The following is a 24,530-nucleotide window of genomic DNA, read 5'->3' as shown; positions in this document are numbered from 1 at the left end:
CTTGTTCAAAATCTCCGTGTAAAAGTCCAATATAATGCTGTTTTCAGTGGTAAGGTAAATAAATAAAGTTGATACGCCCGGCGAAACAGCCTAAGGATGGCTGGACAGGTAGTTAAATACAATTTTAAATGAAGACGCAATCAAACTTGAGAACTCAATTTTACGAATCAATATACTTTTCGTTAGATCTTAATACTTAATTTTGACTTAATACATTGACTTCATTTTAGTTTTATTTTCCACTTATTATATTAGATATGCCCTCAACATAGCGTACAAAAATCCTAGAAAGCGAGATGGCCCAATGAAAGGAACTGGCCCTCCTACCTTGAATGCGTGAAATTCATACGCCTCATGCTTAGTCTGGGGTGAGCTATACTCTCTCACATCCAAATAAACCTTCTTGTTTAAACACTAAGTGCGTTAATAAGTACTCCGCATAGATATAATTAAGACAGAGAAGGGATTAACGGAAAAGGTTACTGTTCATCTAACAATATGCATGATGAACGTGAGTCTCTTACGATATTAGCAATAAATATTTCCGAAATTTTTCATATAAGTACCAATCAATCGTTCTTAAAAATATAAAAATTCTACACAGGTTGATGATATTCTGTTTTCGGTGCGTAATACCCATGAAACGTATTTTAAAAGTAAATAATAGAACAATTCTAATTCGGGGATGGAGTCTTCCTGGAACCTCATTGGGAAATAACACGTTTTTAGGTCAATTTTCGGATTCCATTCTATGTAAACACACAAAAATGTCCATTTGTGCTCTGTTACCTTCACACTTGCCCTTTTCCTTTCCCGTGGGATAAACTCTTCCTCTCTCTCTCTCTCTCTGAGGTTACTTGCGTTAAGAACATCTCCTTTCCATATTTCGCCAACGAATTCAGTTTTTTTCGGCTAGGCCCCTTTTTTTCCCTCTAACGCCGCACAAAATTTGGCAAACGAGTCATCCTCTTGGAGTGAAAGGTCTCCATTGGTATATCTAATGCGGATCTGCGCGATGAAGGATTTTGTCAAATGAGTCATGATTCTCTACACAAAGTGAAAGGCCGGCTTTGTTTCGCAAGCCCTAGTATTAAATTCTCATGTATTCTTAAGCTTTCGGTCCCTCTAATAATGCACGGGAGATAATATTCTTGCCTTAATATCTGCCCTCTCCCTACATCCAGCCCAAACATCCTTTCCCTTGAGAGTGAGAAGTGAAAGAAAAAGCATTGTGTTCCCCATCGCGCCGTTTCTTTTTCGTCATGTTAAATTTTTGTTACACGGTAGAGTGATGACATTCAAAATATTGAAGGTAAATCTCTTACGTGTAATCAACAGTGCCATAAATACTCTTTCCTTATATTGCACTAGTACCCTTCATTAACCCTAATACGGGCAACATATTTTTCTGACGTAATCGGGCCAGGTGAATCCAATGGACTCTTTTAACTTATGCTTTTAATTTGAACTATAAAACAGTGAAAAATATTACTTTTCACATCAATTTGTAGATATTGTGCACTATAGAATCATTTAACATAAAATTGATTGATTATTTGTCTAACAAAAGTTTTACATTACTTATTAATTTAATAATTAATATTAATTAATACATAGTCAAACAGCGAGTACAGTGGACTCTTATGACTATTTATTTCTGTTTTCACTACATAAAACACCAAATATTTAAATCGTTACATGTACATAGTGATAATTTTACATTATTTTGACAATTCAAACCAAATATTTGTAAAATGCACATTACTTTTTACATTTCGTGCAAACAGACTCGCCTTGCCCGGATTTGTGGGAATTCAGAGAAAAAAATTATTTCTAAGTTACTTTAATTCCGAAAAAAGTTTGAATTACTCTAATTTATAGGAAATATACAATTAGATGAAGTAAAAAATTTACAGCATGCTGACATTTCAATAACATAATAAAATTATCAAAAATGTGATGCGATGAGTCCAAGAGACTCACCTTGCCCGTATTAGGGTTAATAATTGTTATTAAAATTAAGGCGCATTAGTGTCTTGGAGTGTAAGTCTTTAAGAATTAAATGCCAATTTCGGCCAACTTTTCGGTGTATTTTTATACTTTAATTAGGGTTTTTTGCAATGACTATGTTTTTTATTGATTTTAAATGTTACAACTATCAAACAAACCATGGTAGTTGCTACTGATGAAAGTATAAAAATATACCGAAACGTAGGCCAAATTTTTGCATTTTATTCTTGAAGACCTACAAGCCTCTAATCAACGTTAAAAATAGAGGTCAACAGGAAAAAAGTCAATGAAAATTAAGAGAATGAAGTTTATTATCATTAACGTTATTTCCCTTTTTGCCTCTTATTTCAAAGAAGTCAATGATGAAAAGGTATAGTCTTTAAATTCTGATATCATCGAGGGATAGCATATTTTTATGACAATATTCGGATGCATGATAATGTGTGCACAAACAAAAACGTCCATTTTTTTCTGTTACCTCTATTACCTTCTCCCCATGATTATATTGATTATAACTGTTTTTCTTGTGTCTAGAATTATTAACGCTATAATTAAACCACTGCAATTGCAACTATTTAAAGTATACCGGGACTAGTCACGGCGAAAACTTTACAAGTCGCCCGCGATGAATAAATTCAAAGAAGTATAGTCCACAAATTTCAAAAACAAAATAGGGCGTTACCTCTGAAAAATGAACTTACCGACACTATACACTTTTTTTCACTCAGAGTTTCATGAACCTCGGTCGAGCGCTGACAAGGATGGATTGGTGAACGTTCCCTTGCGCCAGCAGGGGAGCAATTGCGGCACAAAACCTATGCTCAAGACGGCGTTGGACGGAACAAATTGTCAACCTAAATTTGCCACTCCTCCGGGAGCACCACACATTTTTAAAGCAGTGAAAGGAAGGAAATTAACCTGATGGGGGATTTTGACACACCTTCTCCCCTAAGGCAACCTTTCAGGCGACCATGCTGCCGTGACAGGGCATGTATACCTACGCCCGAGGAAATGCTGCGAGTGATATCATTATTCCTTTCCCTTGAGGCCTTAGGCCGCTAGTGTGGATGGAAACACGATGGCCTGCACGCTGCACGGGCAGATCAAACATTTCAGTTACGCCCTCCCGCGATGTCATAGTTCGGTCGCAACACAGAAGTATGATGAAAAAGGCGGTCAGTCATGGGAGTGTCAACGGAGGCAAAGTCACTTAATGATTACTCACACTGAGAATGGCGACTATTTACTTCACTCAAACGTCGCAACCTTTAGGTGTAATAGGGTGGTTTCCTATTATTTTTTTATTGCCTAAATCGAAAGATTATTACTCCTGGAGTGCGAATTTCACGCTTTTAGATTTTTAAATGACGATATCTATTTTTCGCGATTAAAAGAAAAGTGAAAATTTTCAAGCGCGCGAAAACGCGACGCGTAAGTATGAATGCCGGGAAATCTCTCCGTGTGACGTATTTCTTGTTCCCGCTGCCGCCCTGTGAGGTGACCTTGAGGCGAGTTGAGCGCTGATACGACGCAGGCTGCTAGCGGGTAGCTGAGTACCCTGCTAGCTGGTAGCGCTTGGCTTAAATAATGATTATTAATACCTTATCACATGAAGAAAACTTTCCGACCTTAGCCAGTTTTAATAAGTGATTATTAAGACATGTTTCCCTGAGCTCTGCGCCTCATGCATGCATTGGTAACCTCAGACGATGTATAACTCCTATCTTCTCGTATAGAAACTAGGTCCCTGTGACGTCACGTGGTGTGGCATCGCATGGACGCCAATCTAGCCCTTTTCAAATGAGGATAAAAGTGGACCATAGCCATTCGTCTAAACCGGTATTTCTAAAAAGAAATAATTTGTATATTATGAATACAGTAATGGTGGGTAGCGAATCGCAATCAATGCCTTTCGTTTTCTTTGATGAAGGAAACTACCCTATTGTACGACGTCATCCGGTGGGAAAATTGTGAACTAAATCCGTTCATTTTTTTCCATCAGAAGAGAGGCTTTATGCGCTCTTCTGTGCAGAACGTCCATGTTTACTAGCAAAAATCACTTGTTAACTGTATGAAATTCCACAGAGGAAAATTCATTTGCCTTGACCGGGATTCGAAACCAGATTCCTCAATATCCGGTCGAGTGCTTTGGCAAGTTATGCTACCCAGGAATCCATACCCTTAGTGGAAATTTGTGCACTTACACGGACAATATTTCTGCTGAGAGGATTGATGCTTCGGTATCTGGCTCACGTACTCGGCCGGAAATTGAGGTATCCGGGTTCGAATCCCGGCCAAGGCGAATCATTTTTCCTCGGATCATTTGTTGACTTAACCGGACAAGATTCTGGCATCGAGTGGCTAGTCTCGGTATATCAGAATCAATTGTTAAGACTTAGAATAGTTTCCAGAGATATTTACAGAAGTCGACTGACAAACTACGACATGGATAATAAAAATGGAAATTATGCGAATAATATCATCTGTCGTGAAAAAAACACAGAAGAGATTCTGAAAGGCTAATTCCAACACTGATTATTTTGTTATTGACTTGGGCTCCAGCCGAACTCAAAGGAACCTACTTCGGACTCTGATCGGGGGTTTGCATCGGGAGCAGAGTCTCTTCGAGAGAGATTGTACGACAAATGAAGGAGGCAGGCGAGAGCTAAGGATTCATGAGAAAGGGAGAAAATGAGTAATTTATAGAAACCCGGTGTCAGTATTAGCCTAATATATATTAAATGAGCCTACAAGTATAGAGTTTTTTTAGTGGAAAGATTTTTCTCCTTGACCTCGTATTATATTTATCGACTAGTTCCAGTAATATCATCATCATCTTGTGGTGCTCTGCCCGTCGGCAGGTCCCTTGCGCCAGCGCTGTCTCCATTCTTCCCTGTCTCCGGCCATTTCTTTGAAGTCTCTATATTTTCCTATTTTTAAGTTGTCAATAAACTTCAGCCTTCTCCTTCCCCTTCTTCTGATCCCTACCACCGGTCCTTCCAAGGCTACCTTCAAAATGCCATTCCCTCTCATCAAATGTCCCAGCCAGTTACCCTTCCTTTCATTTATTTTATCCATCAACGTTTTTTCCTCATCTATACTATTCAACACTTGCTCATTCCTTACCCGATCAGTCCACCGTATTCCCTCCATCTTCTTCCAGACTCACATCTCAAACGCCCCAATCCTGTCCCTGTCTCTCTTCCCCATCGTCCAAGTCTCACATCCATACATAAACACACTCCACATGTAGCACTTCACCAATCTTTTCCTCAATTTTAATTCCAGTCCCATGTTACACAACACTCTTTTCTTCTTCTTAAAAACTTCTTTCGCCTTTCCTATCTTCTATATTATTTCTACTGTATAGATACCTTTTTCTCAAATTATACGCAACCAAACTCTACAAATGAAGTACCAAAATGCACAGAATTTGTCAGAGAATATGCGACGGCATATCTTACTTCCTAAATATTGCTATTGTTTCCTAAAATTGGTTTTTAAATAATTAAAAGAAAACATAAAAAACCGGTAAATATTCCTGACGTTAATGGCGCACAAACTGATACATTTGTTCATTTGCAACAACATCTCGCATTCTTTAAATAACTTTTATCAATATGCGGCTGATTCCACATTCAAGTCTCCTGTTGATACGTAAGTATGAGGCATCATGTGCGTTTAACAGAGGATAGTGTAATTACTTCCAATGTTGTGTTTAAAGAGGTCCTCTGACCTCAATTTGTACATGAACATTCCAATTAAATTTGTACATAAGACCCTGCCTTTTTTTCTACATTTTAAAATTGGAAACACGCCTATCCTTCTGTGGACCTGCATTGAAAAGAGCGGGGGAAGCCCGCTGGGAGCGGGCGCATCACGCTCGTCCTTCTTTTTATATATCCTATACTTTTACAGTCTTCTGTTATCAAAGCTCCCAGTAATACAGGTATATTTTTTAATAACCAAAAACACATTAAAGTCAAACGTATTCAAAATTTAATTTTTTCCATTTTAAAGGTTTTCATGGTCATTTAAGGGTCATTTCACCCGGTTCATTGACTGAAGGGTCTGAAAAGGGAAGGTTCTCCGGAAGAATCCAGCTTGAACTGTCAGCAACTGACGAGGGTATTTTCTGCGGCGGCATCTTTGGTTAAATAAAGTAATACAGCGTAATTATGTTTGTAATGAGCCAAAAATACAACTCTTTGAATAAAAGACTTGAAAATGTAAAAAAGAAACTTACGGAAACGTTTATCTTGCTTGTTTTTTTTTTTAATAAAAAGAGACCCATACTGAGAGAAGTTTAAAAAAATTAGTTATTACCACATTAGATTGACGGAGTACTATACCTACCAACATATCGTTGGGATATGGAAACCATATTATCCCTACTACAGTCAGGATTTGAACGGGGGCCTTAAGGACTGAAAGCTTAAACGCTATAGACACACTGTTCACTTTGTTCACGAGTCAGGTCGTTGCTCCAATTGATAAAGAAATCGAACAATTAAAGCTGGCGACCATTCTTTCAACGAACCATGTTATCTAAACGTGAAAACTGTGCTATCACCGGGCCAAAGTTAGTTTGAAGGCAATCGGACCCTTGCGCCGAAAATGGGCCGGCACTTTTCGCGATTGGTGTGGAACGAAAACACAGTCACCATGCTATATCGCACGCACAAACGTCGAGCGATAACACATTTGCGAATTAGAAATTACAGAACCTTTTCAGCCATGAAATTAGACTAGATCCACGACAAAGACGTAATACATAAAACGCAATATGACCAATGAATTAATACCTCTGCTTTTTAATTTTCTACTGAGAAATTTCTTTCCTATAAAATTTATTCCTTCAATGATATTTTCTAGAGACTTTTTTTCGAAATATTACCGCGTAATTTTATTTTCTAAAATAACATTTCATCAATGACCCTGGTTCGAAATTCCGATTCTTCTGCAGACTTCAATTTATAATGAGCGGACGGAAATCTCATTCGCAGTTCCTGGAAAATACTCATCAACCGACGCGGAAGAAAACCCGAGAAAAGTGCAGAGATCATTCTTAACGCCACTTCCTTAAGGCGCTACTCGAATCCACCCCGTAATCCGCCATGCAATCCAAGTTTACCGATGTGCTCACTATACCATGTATATATACTACGAGTATGCATATAACTATACCACGTGTATGTTTACACTTAAACACTGGAGATAGTCTATAATTATGGGCAGATGGCGATAGTTTTCCACCAAAATGTTAGTACGTACTAAGCTAAGCTATTGATTCGAGCATACATTTCAAATCCGAAATCATATGAAATGGCGAAAAAATGAGTGCAGTCACCTCATTCCAAAAGAATTCAAATTTAAAAAAATCTCGAATCCACCACGTAAACCACGATGCAATCCAGATTTACCAATATGCTCACTAAATCATGTCGATATTTTTTCCTAAAATGTGCGCGTATACACTTAAACTCTGGAGGTATTCTATAACCAGATGCCAGACGCAGATAGCGATAATTTTCGACCTAAATGGTGTTCGTAGGCTAAGTCTGATCCCAAGATAAATTTAAACCCGAAATCATTTGAAATTCATTCACATTTGGCGAACAAGATGCAGTCACTTCATTCCAAAAATATTTAATTTTTTTTAAAACCGGTTTGTCTCACAGCTGACTTTCAGATGCCGCGGTGATAAATTATTCATGGAAGGAGCAAAGAGTATTTAATTTTTCATTTAACTTGAAATTCCGGAGTTGAAGTGAAAATCACCGCTTTCATTCATACAGTCCTCCGCAGAATCCCCAAGCCACTTCCCTCCAGGTTTTTGACCTTACACTCAAAATTTTAAACCACGGAGGATCAAGTACTCAGGAAAATACATTACTTACCGATGATGCTCCATGTGTTAAAGTGTTTTTAGATTTTACAATGAAAGAATCACAGTAAATATGATAATCAAATAGTAAAATAAAATAAGTATCCATTCGTATTAATGAGCTTTAAAGTATTCTGAATTTCATACCGCTATCTTCATACAGTATGTTTTTTATTTTTCGAATATGTCGTCTCAAACAGTTTTTTACATAATTAATGTAATATTTGCTCCCTTAGTTGCTCGAAAAGAGAGGACCACGGCGTCAACATTAGCCTACTCCTAACGGAATGCGCCACGGGGACCACGGCGTAACGTCCCATCCGACGGACTATGTGCTACACTTTAAGTGCTCTCCTCAAGGCACTCAATCACGAATCCGGAAGCCCCTGAAATATCTCTGCCATCCTATCCCGACTATCTTCGTATGAATTACTGAAACAGCACAATTCTTTCGTGATAACCCTGAATATTACTGCTAAATGGGACTTAACATTTTTGTCTCCTTATATTTTAGCATTTCTATTATCCAGCCTTCTGACATTTCATCCGGAAAAAAGGATAATTGTTACAGCATGATAATCTTAGGATTTAATAGCATCACAATCTTAGCATCGTACCGGTTCCGGTTCTGTAGTGTTCCAACCTTAGCAGTTAGCACTCTACGGCCGTTATTTCGTACTCGTACATACATTACTACAGTTTCGAATTGAATATGTATATCAATTTTGGACACGAACATGTTCAATTGCTAGGAGTCTTATTACGTTCCGAACCTTTGCTCTGGCAATAAAAGTACCCTAGGCTTAAAATCTGAGCATCGCACCGGTTCCGATACAACATTGTTGCAACCTTAGTATTCGAATAAGATCGTCAATGTAAACCCTTAAATTCACTGCTACAGTTTCGCATTGAATAAATCAGTATGGGACCCAATTAGGTCCGAATGCTAGGAGTCTTATTACATTTCGAACCTTGGATCTCTTTCGCTCTCTTGCACTCTGATAGCGAAGGAAATTCTCTCGATAAAAATACAAGGGCCCTCAGCCCGCGCCTTCTCCCATTACTCCCCGTTGGCTTTCTCACACTCGGCTCCTTCAAGCTCTTTCTCTCCGTCTTTTCCAGACCCTCCTTTCGCCGGTCGACGTACCCACCCCATTCATTCCACCTTTTAAAGTTGTTGCGTCATTTAGGCCACACTAGTCCTCCTCCCCCGCCTCCACCCGCCACTCCCCCAGCCCACCCCTCCAACCCAACAACTCCCGTGCTCGTATAATACACTTTTATAACTTTTCCCACGAGCCGTGCTCGTACACATTGACGCACTCCAAGCAAGGAGACGGTTTTGCACGCATTTTCAAATCAGTTTATTCGATTGAACTTTTTGAGCATTGATAATTGTAATCGATAACTGAATTAGAATTGGTAGTTCACTCGAAATATTTGAATGGTGCAAAAAATATCATCAGAAAAAAGTTAATGTAATTATTAGCTTACACGACGCATTAATACAGGGAGGAATCTTAAATATTTCAGGAAATGGTAGGGGAGACAATTTTAAGCATTTTTTTACCATAAATATGGGGTCGCAACTCCATAGTTACTGAGCTATGGCAACGCAAAAATTTTGCTGGATGCACTTTGTAGTTACCATATAAACGCTGAATAGCATAAAGTGGAGTGAAGGAGGGGATGTGAAACTTGCGCTGATTGTGCTTGAGCTATGTTTCGTTCAATCTTATGATTAAAAATAATAGAGAAGTGATGGGTGGTGGAACAAATAAAATTAATTTTCCCTAAAATCAGTAATGAATTTTAATGATATATCTGAAAAAAAAAGTTTTACCGTAAAAAATACGCCTTTGAAAGTTGAAATGCCTACGATTATTCGGAGGCCATTCAAGAGAAACAAGATAAAATTCTCTTTGTGGATAGCTTAAAATCAAATATAAGAGAATACTAACGACATTCATTCTCGGAAGTTATTACGATAAACTATAAATGAGCATGGTTAATGCCTAATTGTCAATGACTTTAAAATCTTCCAATGTCAATTGATAAGCATATTTTTCAAGGAAAGGTATTCTCAGTCTCTTTAAGGACAAAATATTTCCTTCTCAAGACAAAAGAGACTCCTTGGATGACAAATTCCAATTTTGACGCAATATGTATGCAATATTCTAAGGAATACACTCAGCCCTCTCCTAGTGAAACCTTCCAAGAAAATGCCTTATACTTTAATGTGCGCCCTCGATCCAAATACGGAGAAATGAATACGTTTATGGAGCATCCTCGTACCCAGAGCTAATCTGATCCCCGCTTTAGAGCCGTTCGTGGCTTGATTTCCTAATTTTCTTTAACCTTAAACCTAACTCTTGCGTCGCCGTGAGATTCTTCCTGGCTATTGTGCGCAAAATCTTGGAAATCGTACATATGCTTAGTCACACGGCACTCGAAGGATGTTTGTCCAAGGTCACTAATAAACTAGGATCAACATCCAATAAAGTAAATATAATCATAATGGGCTGCTGATGAAGGCTCCCGTGGTGCAGCAGGCACGGCTAGGTTTCGGGTTTTCCTCCGCGTCGATTCATCTTCGTCACGAGTAAGTTTTGTTCGAAGAGTATTAATGTTTATGTTTCAAATGTTCATTTGAGACGCGAGTACTTTTTTTTAACCTATGCAAAAGAAAATTAAATCACAAATTCGTCATTACATAGAATGTTGAGAAATATAATGAATATTGTAGTGAAATTATTGTAGTTAAATAAATTTTTTAAAGATCTGATGTTATTGATGGATTATAATGACTAAACCCGGTGTACTTGATACATTATAATGACTCGGACTGTATATCCACGCGTAAGTTTATATACATTGTATGAATTGATTTTTCCCTGTAACTATGTCGTTGGGAAAACTATAAAATCAATCAATAAATAAATAACTGGAACTGCCCTGAATTACACATGACTTTTTACACATTTTGAAAATAGAGTCGATGCATCATCGATAGCAAACAACCAACATTTCACACCTTCACAATATTTAAATTCATATTTTGCTGTGGCAATAGAATCAGACCAAGCGCAATACATTTTAGTCCCCAGGGATAAGTACCTTTGCTTAAATAATTCGGTTGTAGGTCTAGTAGTAATAACCATTTGATAGCTGAGGATCTCATGCACTGCAGAATCAATTAACTGTTAAGATACATGCGTTTCTATAGCTTTCGGGATATAACATGCGCTCATTAAAAGATGAACTTAGGTTTTTCCGGGATTTCAATTAGCGTGTTAAGGTTCGAATGAGGAATCATAATGTAGGCAATAGCTTCGGCTGCTAGAATCAAGTGCACTATGACTTGATGGCACGTCATGCACCTAAATTTGAGCGTACGCAGATTATATCCCGATAGTTACAGACGCTCATCTAGTGCACCCCACGAAAACCTTTATGAGGAGTTTGACATACTAGCAAAATTTAAACCAAACTATTCAAACAAATAGAAGAAATTTTACAGCAATGACAGTCTTTCAAATTCCACGTAGGTTGTAGTCTGGTCCGGTTAGATTGTTCGATCCATAGGTCGCTGGTTCATATCCGGCCCGAAGGACCAAAAAATGTTCGATACTTAGTACGCGTCTTCAAACCGACTTGTCCAAGATTGGTAACTTTAATGAAATGAAAAACGCGTAAAGATACTTAGTGGACTGTATTAACAAATATAAATGGTTCACATCACAGAATAGATGCTTCTCGGCTGATGACACGCCGAACACTGCCCCCTTATCTCTGCCTCTGAGCGTGCAGCCCTCGTACTAAATCATGTCACCCTAGGCCCGCCACCCCCGACCCCACCGAAAGCCCCTAACCCGGTCCTTCACTCATAGATCCATCATCGACCCCAACTCACCCCAACCCTATGTTCCAAACATAGACCATTGCTTTATATTGTACCTGTAATGAAAAAAGTTATAATTTTTAATTATTTCTCTACTTTCCTTTTTAGGTTCTCGGTCGAGGTGGAGAACTGGTGATAGACCACGTGACGGAATAAAAGTAAGTCATACATACTAAAACTCCCTAAAAAAAATCTCCAATACCACCTGATTCTAAAATATAGGATAAGAGATGTCTCCACAAGGGTTATTTAATATTTCTATAATTACGTTTAAATCGTAATAACGCGTATAATCCAAAAATCACTCAATTTTTCCACATCTCAGGTGGAAATGAGCGATAGGGATTCGATATAGTCTATCGAATGCCTATCCAGTTTCTATCCGCCAGACGAAAATTAAGAAAAAGGAAAACATTTGAATGCATCATGAAGTTATATAACTCATGCCAAACTGCAGCACTTATGAAGCACAACATCAATTCCATCGTGGGGGAAGGGCTGAAAGTAGACATGTAACACTCAGGATACTTGTTCTACGAAGTTACAGAGGTATAAATAGAAAAAAAGCTATATTAAGAGCTATTTTTCAATGACTTGTAACAATCTCTCAGTGTCAGTTGACAGAAATACATATCAAACAGGCAGACAATGCTCTCCAGAAACTTTTTTCATCAACGTTCCGAGATAAATGAATATGGAAACTCATACTTGTTTCCTCATCGCAGCTGCACCTCGCCGCTGATTGATTTTGAGCAATTTTTCGAACTTCGAATCCGCCTGATGTGAAGTCTACATCTCATTTATTTCGGCTCGAAGAAAGACCATACTAAAAACTTATAAAGGTCTCTAGAGCGTAAGCATGCCTCATGCATCTAAAATTAACTATATTGTGAGTTTTTTTCGATTACCCTCCTGTTTTTCTTTTCTCTTCCCATTTTACCCCGTGATTTCGTTAATTTTTTCCTGATTTTTCATACAATCATATCATCTGCTGACCTCAACGTATTACCCTGCAAAGCATGAGTGTGGAAGTTAAAGCTAATTAAAATTAATAACTTGGTTGATTCGTAGCACTTCGCGGGAGCGGGTACGCGAAGCAGGAGAAGCAGAAATGACTTGGCATTAAAACGATTCGTCTATAGCTAGGATCATTTAAAGAAACTACCAAATTTAATTCAAGTTCTATCTTTCAAAAATAACTACTTATTGTTAGTAAATACTCACGCACGTAAGAAAAAGGATAATTCAAGATGAACCTTACAACTATTTTATGATCGAATTCATTCATGACTGGAAAATATAATATAAAAACGGTTCAAACAATAAACGAAAACTTTAAGTAAAGCATCTACTACACTATAATCATAATACCAATGATACGTAAATTTCTTTACAGTAGTCATGCATAAAGGTAGGCACACACTTTTTAATATGCGGTGAGAAATGACCAACGTCTTGGAGGAACAACCAGTAGAAATTCTTTTAAGTATGAGTATTCTAGTACTAATATAATAGTATAATACTGTTAGTAATTCTAGTACTTAGAAGTACAAATAGTAATAATTCTTGTAAATAATAAATAATACTAGTAAATGGTCAATTCAACGAATTTCTTCCATCAATAATTTTAATGGATTAAACTACTTTATGAATGTCTGCTATGGTAACCATTAATATTTTATTAAATTTTTAAGTCTCTAAGGATGTTAACACCATTGCGCGCTTTCTGCCCCGCATCACAATCCGTTACGATTTATCCTGTGAAATAGAAAGAGTCAAAATCGTGGTTCGCAGCTGTTTTCACTCTTGCGAACGATTCCTTCAATGAGTGGCTCTCCCTGAACAAGAAAATGAACTGGAAATGTAATAACGTAACCAGCTCATGAAAAGTGGACGGCAACTGTCGCTATTATTTTATTTCAGCCTTCAGACAGTAAGGATGAACGAGGAAGATATTTTTCCGTTTATTAATGGGTCGTCGATTAGTGATGGAAAAATGTCGGTCAAAATCTATTTTTCGATAAATCGATTTTAATCGAAATGAAAAGCTCGACTTTTCAACAAAAATCGAAATTTAAACCAAAAGATCGATTGATCGAAAAAATTGAGGGTATTTTTTTATACATTTCATAAAAAAATTTATTGTTCTTAGGAAAAAACTTAAGTACACATTTGAGCTGTGGAAAAATTCCAAAAAATCTTCTCAGAATATATAAATGAATGTTTCAGTAAAAATTTATAAATGAACGCATATTAAAGTATAGGGAACTATTCGGCTCCATTTAAAAACTTGAGATAGAACAACTGATTGAGATGCTTTCTTGATGATCGACACTCGAATATCATGGCTCGATCTCGACTCCCTTGATCTTAGACTATTGAAACTTTGCAACTTGCCATTTGCAATTAGCAATTCCGCTTTTTCAACTGATGCACCTCGTGAATTGTGCTGGCCTGTTTCTTATTCCACAATGAAAGCACCTCTTGAATTTACAATGGCGCCTTCTCTCCTTCAAGCTATCCGAAGATGAGCGAGTTGCAAATCGAAAAGTTGGAGGGAGACATGGGAAATCTGGTGTGCAATCGAAGAAATCCTCAATTCAAGAAATTATTAGGTTTATGGATTGCATAAAGAAGAATAGGCCATATTATAAATTAAATAGGGAAATTCAATGTGGAATGGGTAACAGGCCAACACCATTCAGAAGGTGCATCCTACTACTTTGACATAAGCTAAGAAGATAGAGCTACTTTGACCAGTGTTACATTGACTAATAATTGATTTCACTACATTCTTATCAAGAACCTTACATTTAACCATGGCCATTTCCTCAAAATCCTATAGAGTTAACTGTATGCTATCATGTTGGATCTCCTTTTTAGGTACTGCCACTATCAAGCAAACTTTGTCATTGCCCAATGTTGATAGTATTTGTCATGCCATCAATAAGTAAACCATTTAATTTTTTAAATCCTACGAAAAAATTGGATTCCTAAATCCAATGGAAAAGTCAGAATTTGATTCCCGAACCCCTGCGGACGATAGGCGAGATGCACAACGAAATGTTGGAAGGAGAATTGTAGGACCTAACCTGGTGTGAAACCCGATAAATCTTTGCTGCGATCGCATTTTGCGATCTCAGAGTCCCACTGCAAACTGCAACCATGCACTTATCCAATTCCTCTCCTTTCCAGATCCAAGTCCCACCTCATCCCACCACGCAGTTCAGTGTTTTTTTTTTACTCAGTCTCACCGCTCCTCATTTTCATTCCCGTCATCAAAGAGTCGACTCTTAGGAGTGGTGTGGGTTTGTGCTGGGAACCTCGACGCGGCAGAAGGACAGGCCTCCACCCCACCTCGACCGAGTACACGCGCCCCACATAAGCGGTCGTTAACCTTTTTGACGTTCCGGTTGCAGCAAACCATAGGGATCCAACCCCCAGGCTATAACGTTCACTTTTTTTTCAGACTCATAACTCGTAGGAGTGGCTTTAAATCATTTAAAAAAAGAGCTTCCCGCAAGTTTTCTTTCGCGAGCCGGTCTTTTTTTTAAGGTTGCTAAACAAGGCGACCGATCGCAGGGCGAGCGATATTTGAAAAAAACTAATAATTTTAATGGATTTATGATCGTAATAATTTTAACTATTAACTAAAAGTTTTGATCAGGTTCATCATACTTTTGCTCCAGTTTTGAGTCCATCAATACATTGTCGTCTATTTTCTCTCCAGATGGTCTAGTGAAAATATGGGAAGCAAATCGCGCTAACTTAATTCGTCGGACGACGATAGTTACAAAATAATCAAAACCACCGAAACATATGTGCAATTTTTCTTCAAGATGCCTTGCACAATTAATCTTTGAGCTTAGTATTCACGGTTTGACTTGCATGTATTCATATTATTTCTTCTGTGTTATGGGAAGACCAGTCATATCGAAGCTGTCGATAAACCTAGGTGCACGTATTTACCACAAGTATCGCTGAGCACTTAAACAAATATTTTCTTTTATTCTTATTTTCCAACTACTTACTTAGGTCTTTATCGCTAAGTATTGTTATTTAACTGTAATCCAGCCAAATCGAGACTGTTAGCTTTTTCAACTAATTCTAATAATGGTGATTGTTTTCGGGTTCATTCCGCATTGACTCATATTTTGCGGACGACAGTTTCGGGCGCGTTCCAGCTCCCGTCTTCGGGTCCAAATGCAAGACCCAAAGACGGGTTATATATGAAAGATTGCAGCTCTGCAGATCATTTGGACCCGAAGGCGGGAGCTGGAACGCGCCCGAAACTGCCGTCTGCAAAAGATGAGTCAACGCGGAATGAACCCGAAAAACAATCACCAATTAACTCACCGCGGAAGCTTCCGTACTAATTCTAATAATAATTAGTCAGAGTGACTTGAAACCATCAAAAGAGCGCTATTTCTAACCCAGACCTGTTTATGGGAGAAATCGAATTTCAAAAGTTTTCATTTTGAAAACTAGAAAATTTTACAATTATTCCGAATTGACGTGGCAGCTAAATATTTCTCCAATAAAATTGACATCACAAAATAATGCGTAGTTTAGCTACTTCCTAAATAGAGCTGAACTTTTATGCATTCTTTGTGTTGCTTAAAAGCAACATTGGGTTATAATGGGTTAAAAAGTTTCCCCTACCACCTCCTGAGGCATTGCAGATTCTTCCTGAAACACCCTGTTTAGTACCTACGGACATTCATATCGCGAAAAGGCTGTGGCAGCGAGGAGACGGAAATGACCCGACACGAAGGCATTCGGACTGGGGTTTTCTCCGCTGAGATTCCCCGTATCGGGTCCCATTCTCTCGACTTTTCCACCGCGAAGACTAATCTGTTTTTCCCCCGCATCGGATTCTCAGAAGGCGTCCTCAACTTCTTGATTGGCGGACCACCGTGCATCCTTCCGGGCCATCCCAGCGCACGCACGAATACGGTCAAAGCGTTTACGATCGTTAAAGTCTCCCACGGACACGCCCAATGAAGGTAGCTGAAGGTAACTCCAAATATGCAAGGAGGAGGAGGAATAAGTTAAATATCGCATGCTCGCAAAATTATTCTGCCGGAAATGGACGTTGCCAACAGAAAATTTAAATTCAATCGAACTTTAAGAAGAGTCCGAGAGAAAAGAAGCCTCATGAAAACTTTGGTTTGCAGACAGACCAACCTTCTATATATCTTGAGACATGATGGCCTGATGAAGATGATAAATCAAGAGGCAAGTAGATGGGAAGAACGGAAAAGGAAGGCCTCGACTGAAATATTTGGAACAGGTAAAGAAGGATGTTAGGGAGAAGAAATACGTAGGTGTGAAAAGAGTAGCTAGTAGGAGAATTGAAAGGAGTTCTATTATCCAATATTAGGATTGTTGACCACTGATGATGTAAAATTGCTATTTTTCCATTTAATACAAATGGGAAAACAAACATGAAAACAATGAAAAAATAGGTAAATTATGATGGAGACAGTACAAGATAGATGAGGGATGAAAAATGGGATAAAAATTGGGAACAAATTTTGAATAGGACTTAATGGAAGAAGAGAGACTGAATAGGAGACAATGGTTAGAGACAGAAAGGCGGTGGGTAAAACAATGACATAGGTCAATCGATCTCTTTGTGCGCAAAGGAGTACGAAGATGCATACAAATTTTATCATTCTATTTAATATATAATCGAAAATTTGAAGATGATACTTACTATAAGTTATAAGCGAGTTATCTGTCACCAAAAAAGACCGGTCAAGTAGGAAGTATGTGTTCTCCGAATACATGAATGCCATCAGCTCTCGAATCAGTAGATTAGTTAGAATTTGATTGATTCTTCGTATTCCCACCCTTTCCCCAGTGACTAACGGACTCGTACCCGACGCTACCATTCCTCCGCAGGAAAGACCTAGGAAAAAGGTCAAAATATCACTGAAGCATGTGGTAGTTACAATTATTGATGGAAAAATCGATTTCGATTACAACCAATCTTCAATTACGTTCTATTATCGATAGATTTTCAATTACGATCGACAACTTCGATCTTGGACATTTTGTTTGTTCTCAGCAGCGCCACTACCGGCCTATGACAACGTCATCCGTCTCATGTGAGAGACTTTTATGTTTTATCTAATAGCCGGTAAAAATGGAAAGGCAACCCCTCGATTATCAAGAAAACATCTTCATCAGTTGATGTTTCTCAAAAATTTTAGAGAAGCCGAAGAGTTTCAAGTGGTGATCCTCAAACATTTATTTGCGTGCATTTTAAATCTTTGCTGGTAAAAATTCAAGCCTGTATTCTGAGTTATTTTTTCCCTACTTAAATGTACATTTTGAATGTTTTTCGAATGAATAACAAAACATATTTTCTACAAACTTCTATTTAATAAAAAACCGTCGATTTTTTCGAGATTTTTTCAACTGCTAAAATGCATAACTTCTTTGAATTTCTTGTTTTCTTTAAATTTATTGTAAACATCTTTTTGTTCATACTTATCTTTTCCAAAAAGGAACATTCGATTTCATCGATTAATCGATATTTTGGTTCAAATTTCGATTTTCTTTGAAAATTTGAGTTTTTTTACTTTGATTAATAATCGATTTTGACCGATATATTTCCATTGCCATAACGAACTCCTCAACGTTACCATTTATCCGCAGGAAAGGCCCAGGAAAGAAGGTCGATATACCCAGGGCTGGGCAGTATTTCAAATACAATATTAAAATATGTATCTGAAATACATTTGTATTTTGTATTTCAAATACACACCCTGAATATATCTTGTATTTCGTATTTCAAATACAGAGATTTTTTTGTATTTTCCCATTCTGAAATAAGAATTGCATTAGTAAAATACTTTTAAAGTAGCTCTGATAACACTTCTGTAACACTATACATCGAAGATATCTTCGTTTTCGTTATAATCATTTTCTTTATGTTTGCAACTCTGCATAGCGTGCCAAGGCAGTTGATACTTTTTTCAATCTCTTAATTTCCATACAAATGTATTTTGTATTGTAAAAGGTATTTAAAACACTATTTTGTAGTTTGTTTTTCAAATATCCAAGTCAAATGTATTTTGTATTCTCCATTTCAAATACATTTGTGGCGGTAGTTTGTATTTCATATACTCCTCTACCTGTATTTTTCCCAGCCCTGGATATACCACAAAGACACGTGGTAGTTACAATAGCCCAAACTATGGTCTCACGTTTTCCCACACACCTTGAACCCCACTCGCACGCTCCCCTCAATTATCATTCTACTCGAGAAAATTCCCTGCTCCGTTTCTTTACCGTTCACCTTCCGATACACCGCTCATGTGCCCATGCGGGCAACAGGTATCATTTCATACTTCATGATGGGAGGAAAACTCGGAGGGCATGACTGAGAGTGGCGAGGCGCGTGAATCATACTTTTCGTGCTCTTTGGCGGCGAATACGGGGAAAAAATTGAAAAACAGAAACGCGCACGCGGAAACCGTCTCGGACGCCTCGTTCCCGTTATGTATGGATTCTGTTCGCTGAGACGCCTTCCCGCCAATCCCCTTCTTGTTCACCTCAGAGTATGGATTTAGGTTTACTCTAATTGAATCCACGCGGCCGTGGAATGAAGCTCGCCGATGTGATGCAATGAACGAAACACTTCCTTGGTGCTCTTAAGCCGATTTATGCTTCGACGTTTAGCACAGCTGTCGATACTACTTTGATCTGGATGAAACGAGTCACCACTGGAATGATTGATTGGTCTTTTCTAAAATCTAACTGCGCTGAAACAAGTTTTTCTGATTACATAATTATTCAAGCTTTCAGCTCCTTTTTTCCCACGGTTGAAACCTGGAAGGACCTGGTCGTAGGAGTAAGTCACACGAATGATCGCATAAAAATATTATTTTCAGCTAGACACCGGTTCTACATTTTCATTCGTAAATACTCCGACATTTTGCTTTAAGGGTATCATTTAAAACCATTTTTGTGTATGAGTATCATGGTAAATGGTCCGTGTAGGTAAATAATAGAATAAAAGTAATCGGATAACTTGTTAATATTACTTTTGCAGTAATTTGTACTCGTAAAGATGACTTTTTATGAAATGTAATATTTACTTGTTAATTACTCCTTAAAGTGAAAGAGGAATCGTTTTTTCGTTGTAATGGTTACTTGCTCGTAATCGACGATTACTTTAATAATTTACCTAGGACTACAGATAACTTTGAGTCCCTGAGAACCATAATTTGTTTGTTTAGGTTCAGCCACTCTTATGTTGCTGCCTGCTTATGATGGGTGCAAAATATGACACCGCTTGCGTTGATACAGCAGTTATAATAGTATGTATGGCAAATAAAATGGCAACTATAACAATAGAGCCAAGTTACTTTTTCTCAGCACTTTTACCAACACTGTAAATGATAGATAAACAAAAAATATTCCTTTCCCTGCCGGATTTTGAGCTCAGGTTTCGACATTATATCGCCAACCACCACACATAATATATTCTAAAGGCTTCCATCTCACATCAAGGATTTTCTAGAAATAAAATGCATCTGATTGCAGCTCCGCAAAAATATTCGTATTTTACCGGTATTTGAGACTACAGCCTGAGTTTACCACGTCATCTCGCCAACCATCATATATAGATAATCCTAATCAGGAAGAAAGTGATTCTGATCGGGTTTACGTAAACTATGCCCTAAGAATTAGGTTCTAAGTTTTGTTCTCTTTATTTGAGAACAATGCTACGTTTCGGCAAAACGGGATTATTTTGGGAGAAAAGAGTAATCACCTCACGAATTTCTCCTGTGGGTATCACATCATCATAGCGTTGCTTCATGGGTGCAATATCGATGTCACGGTCAAAATGGGGTAGCTTTGAGTAGGCTGTAAAATGGCAAGTCTCAAATTCGTAGTAAAACACTGCTTTACTATAACAATACTTCCTTCGTTCATCAATGCTCTGTATGAAAATGGTATCTTATCATGGTAAATGAGCCATGCTGACCAAAGTTAAAGAACCAGGGTATATTATCGCAAATCCTCAAAATGTTTTTCCTCTCGCCAAAATTAGAACCTTTAGCCTCAGGTTACAACATCATTCCTCAAACCACCACATAAAGGCAATCCTAAATGTTTCCTTCACACATCAACGATACGAAAACTATTTCTTTGACTTTCCAAAACGAGCTCCCTGAAAACCCTACGAGGAAAATGGCCTTATTCTCATTCTTACCCATTCACGACTGTATCATTTCGATTGAATTCCTTCTTTTTTGCGCTGAAAATCCACCCGTTAAACGTCAATGCGATATTTCTCACGCCCACTTGTTAGAACGTTTCCTGCCAAACTTTCGAACGGATGTGAATTTTTGTTTTGCTTTTCGGCGGCAGCGCTTCGCTATGTGGAGCTAATAAGTACTTATTATAGGCTGGGAAAACCCTCATGCCTTCCACAGAAATTCAAGAGAATATCTCGAAAGATTCTTTTCTTTCGAGCTACAAATGACAAACGGTTATTTCTAGAAAAATGGGTCAATGGACAACACACTATGCATTCACAGAGAGAACATTGGCCTATGGAAAAGAAAATTATTGTTCATAGAAACACTAGTCTAAAATTTACACCTTATGTCAACAGACAGAACAAAGAGGAATCATATAGTCCTTTATCGATTGAAAAACATGAGTATAACTATAGAAATAAATCTTGAAACAATTGATATGAAATTTTTGAATGTTGATAAAAATACGACGCCATGACAAAAAAAATCCCTGATAAAATAATGCACTTGGTAATTTTAAGAGGTTATAACAATAAAAATGGTACATAATTTATAACACACGAGCTGCAATGCATTTCGAAATGTCGAAGTTCATTTATTATGATAATTTTTAAAGTCTATGAACGCCTGAAGTAAAGCTATGTTTTACTAGCAACAAGGGCATGCCAAATTCGAATCTTTGAAAGTCAAACATAAAGAATACTGGGGAAAAATGAGATAAGATTAATTTGAGATTGGTAATGCACCCATGAAGCAACACTATGATGATGTGATCCCCAAAGGAGAAATTCGTGAGGTTTCCTCCCAAAAGAATCCCGTTTTGCCGAAGCGTGTAATAGTTCTCAAATTAAGAGAAAAAAACTTAGCACCTAATTATTATTAGCTACAGGGCATAGTTTATATAAGGTTAGTTACGTTGATCTTTGATGTTATCAATATTATTATAATGGTTACTATCACAATCTTTCCCAATGATTGGAAAATCGCGTACCGGAACAAGAAATTTTAAATTATTTCTATTTTTTCAACCCCTTCATAGTTCGTAAGCAGTTATTATAGGTGACGTATATATCATGATTTTAACGACACCCACGCTTTTAAAAATATATATTTATACTAAAAAATAATAATTAGAGCCCTTTACTAAAAATATTCGATCGAAACTCTTACAATTAATTCAACGGTAGATGAATTTACTTACACGAAGACCTATAGCTATAATTTTTCTCGATCGCGGTTAAAAAGATATAGTTATCATATCGGGAATAACGTTATTGCAATATCACAAGAAAGAGTGGAATTTTGCCACTGTAATAGCTCGCATATATTACTCCATTACCATGTTTATTATTGCAGCCACAAAAAGCTTTGAATGTGACCTGGGAACCTTCTTTCACTCATTTTTCTTTAATCATTAGGACAATTACACGTTTTCACCTTTCAAGGAAAACTGTTTTCCTACTCATCGTAACCCTGAAGCGACACGAAGGATAGCGATAAACGTTTCCTTAATCTTCTGATAGTGCGAAATCTGTAATTCTGATTACCGTTTTTGCAGAGAGACTTCTTTCCTGAATTACGAGTAAAAGCTATATCTTCCGGGAAGAGGAAAAAACGCAATGGCCCTAAGCTTCCTAAATTATTCACCATTCCAGACTTTCTCCGGTATTCTGCGAACAACTCATCCGCTCAATGCGTATGATGATAGATTTGCGATCTGGCAAGCGTCATGCTCGATCGGGCTCCAACGCGATAAACGTTTCGAGTGATGAGAGAAGAGGGAATTCAATAGCTATTACGGCGGAATTGGCTTTTCTCCCAAGGAAGCGGGGATGGAAATGTCGCCACAAGGTCATTACGATTTGCAATACCTGTCCCTGCTCTCTCTCTAACGAGGTTCTCGGACCAGGAGCTGAACATTACGGATGACGCCTCTTCATTTGCAATGGAAACAACTTTTTTTCCCACGCCGGCATTTTCGAAAACACCGATCAATTACAAAAATATTACTTTGCTCGGTGGAAAAACAAACACGGAGCGCTGCTGCCAATACGTCAAGGTTTCAAGATGTGTTGAAATGAGCCAAGAAAACAATCGAACAGTCCTTAAAATCGAACAGTCGATAAAATGGAAACAGAATCCCTGAAAAGCCGTTCAAATAAAGTCTTTGCTAAAGAATTATCCGATTTTTTAACTCCCAAACCACCATACCATAAAGCTCATATCGGCCGTTTTATATCGGGGTATTCTAGATATTTATTAATTGCATGTACAAGAACAACCTAGCCCCGGATAGGGGAAAACTACCCAAGTGGGACTCGAACCCGCGACCTCTTGTTTGACAGGCGAGGACTTCACCCCTCCGCCACCGAGACCGAAAATTTAAAGAGAAAAACGATACAGAAAACCCCTATTATGTATAAATTATCCATCCATCCATTGTCATTTATAAATGATCTATCAATTTATAAATTAGCTCCCTTAAAAATATTAGGGCCTTCCTTTTGAGCGCTATATGCTGTTAAAATAATAATTTAAATCATCCGATCCAGACATATTTCACATTTTCATAACCTACGGTGAACCACGATAAGCACTAGCGCTGATCCCTTCCAATACCATGCAAGGTTGCTTACTGTCGGAAATCGCTGAATCACATTAAAAATGATTTTGTAAATTCAATTACCAACCCTTGCGAAGAGCTTCAAAATAATGTTGTAAAGAAAAACATAAAAAATCTATAAGGACATAGTTTACCAGCCTCGATGAGTGTTACCTTAAGTAATATGGTATGTGCCCACAAAATAACGTTGATTATCAAGATATTATTCAGCACACTTACCCATCCATCACAAAGCACAATAGAGCATCCAAAAAATTTCCACACTAAGAACAGGCAGCAACCTCTTAATTCCTTCAATTTCCAACTATCACTCCACCACCAGAGGGCGTCACGCTGAAGAAAAAAGAGAAAATGAGTATAAATAATCAGCTAAGTTACATGTTTTTTTTACGATTGCACGTAAATCATGATGATTTTCCCATTTCAATTAAAATGAAATCAAAGAGAAATGCTAACTTATCAAATTATTCAATAAAAAGTATCGCTGCTAAGATGCCATAGTATTTATCCTAATGGCCACCGCTTTACAGCGTCCCTGGCAAGCCTTCGGCTATCTATGAAGGTTATGACGTCAAATCACGTTGATTCATTCTAAGATTTTTTTCTGTGGAAAAATGCTTACCTCCAAGATCAACTTATGCATAATGCATTTTCAATACATGTGGATAGTTAGTTTTTTTATTCATTTAGTTGAACATTTCTGTGATCAAAAGAAAAATAGACGAAGGTTGGTTGGAAACAGCTCAGCAATTAGATACAAAAATTGGTCCGTCCGTTGAATATCGGTCGCTGCAGCTCAACTGTTGTCTCCCATTCAGAAGCGCAACT

General features: G+C 37.7%; 1 protein-coding gene across 1 annotated transcript in view; it reads left to right on the top strand.

Moving 5' to 3' along the window:
* LOC124169051 (aquaporin AQPAn.G) overlaps positions 1–24,530 on the top strand; it is a 171,300-nt gene that overhangs the window by 28,890 nt on the left and 117,880 nt on the right. Inside the window, exon 2 of the mRNA XM_046547521.1 lies at positions 11,907–11,956. The gene's annotated coding sequence lies outside the window, so the exon portion shown is untranslated. The remainder of the gene's footprint in view (positions 1–11,906; positions 11,957–24,530) is intronic.

Source organism: Ischnura elegans, chromosome 12 (genome assembly GCF_921293095.1).
Source record: "Ischnura elegans chromosome 12, ioIscEleg1.1, whole genome shotgun sequence".
Classification (NCBI taxonomy): domain Eukaryota; kingdom Metazoa; phylum Arthropoda; class Insecta; order Odonata; family Coenagrionidae; genus Ischnura; species Ischnura elegans.
The sequence above is the reverse complement of the archived record's forward strand: the minus strand, read 5'-3'. Positions and strand labels throughout refer to the sequence as shown.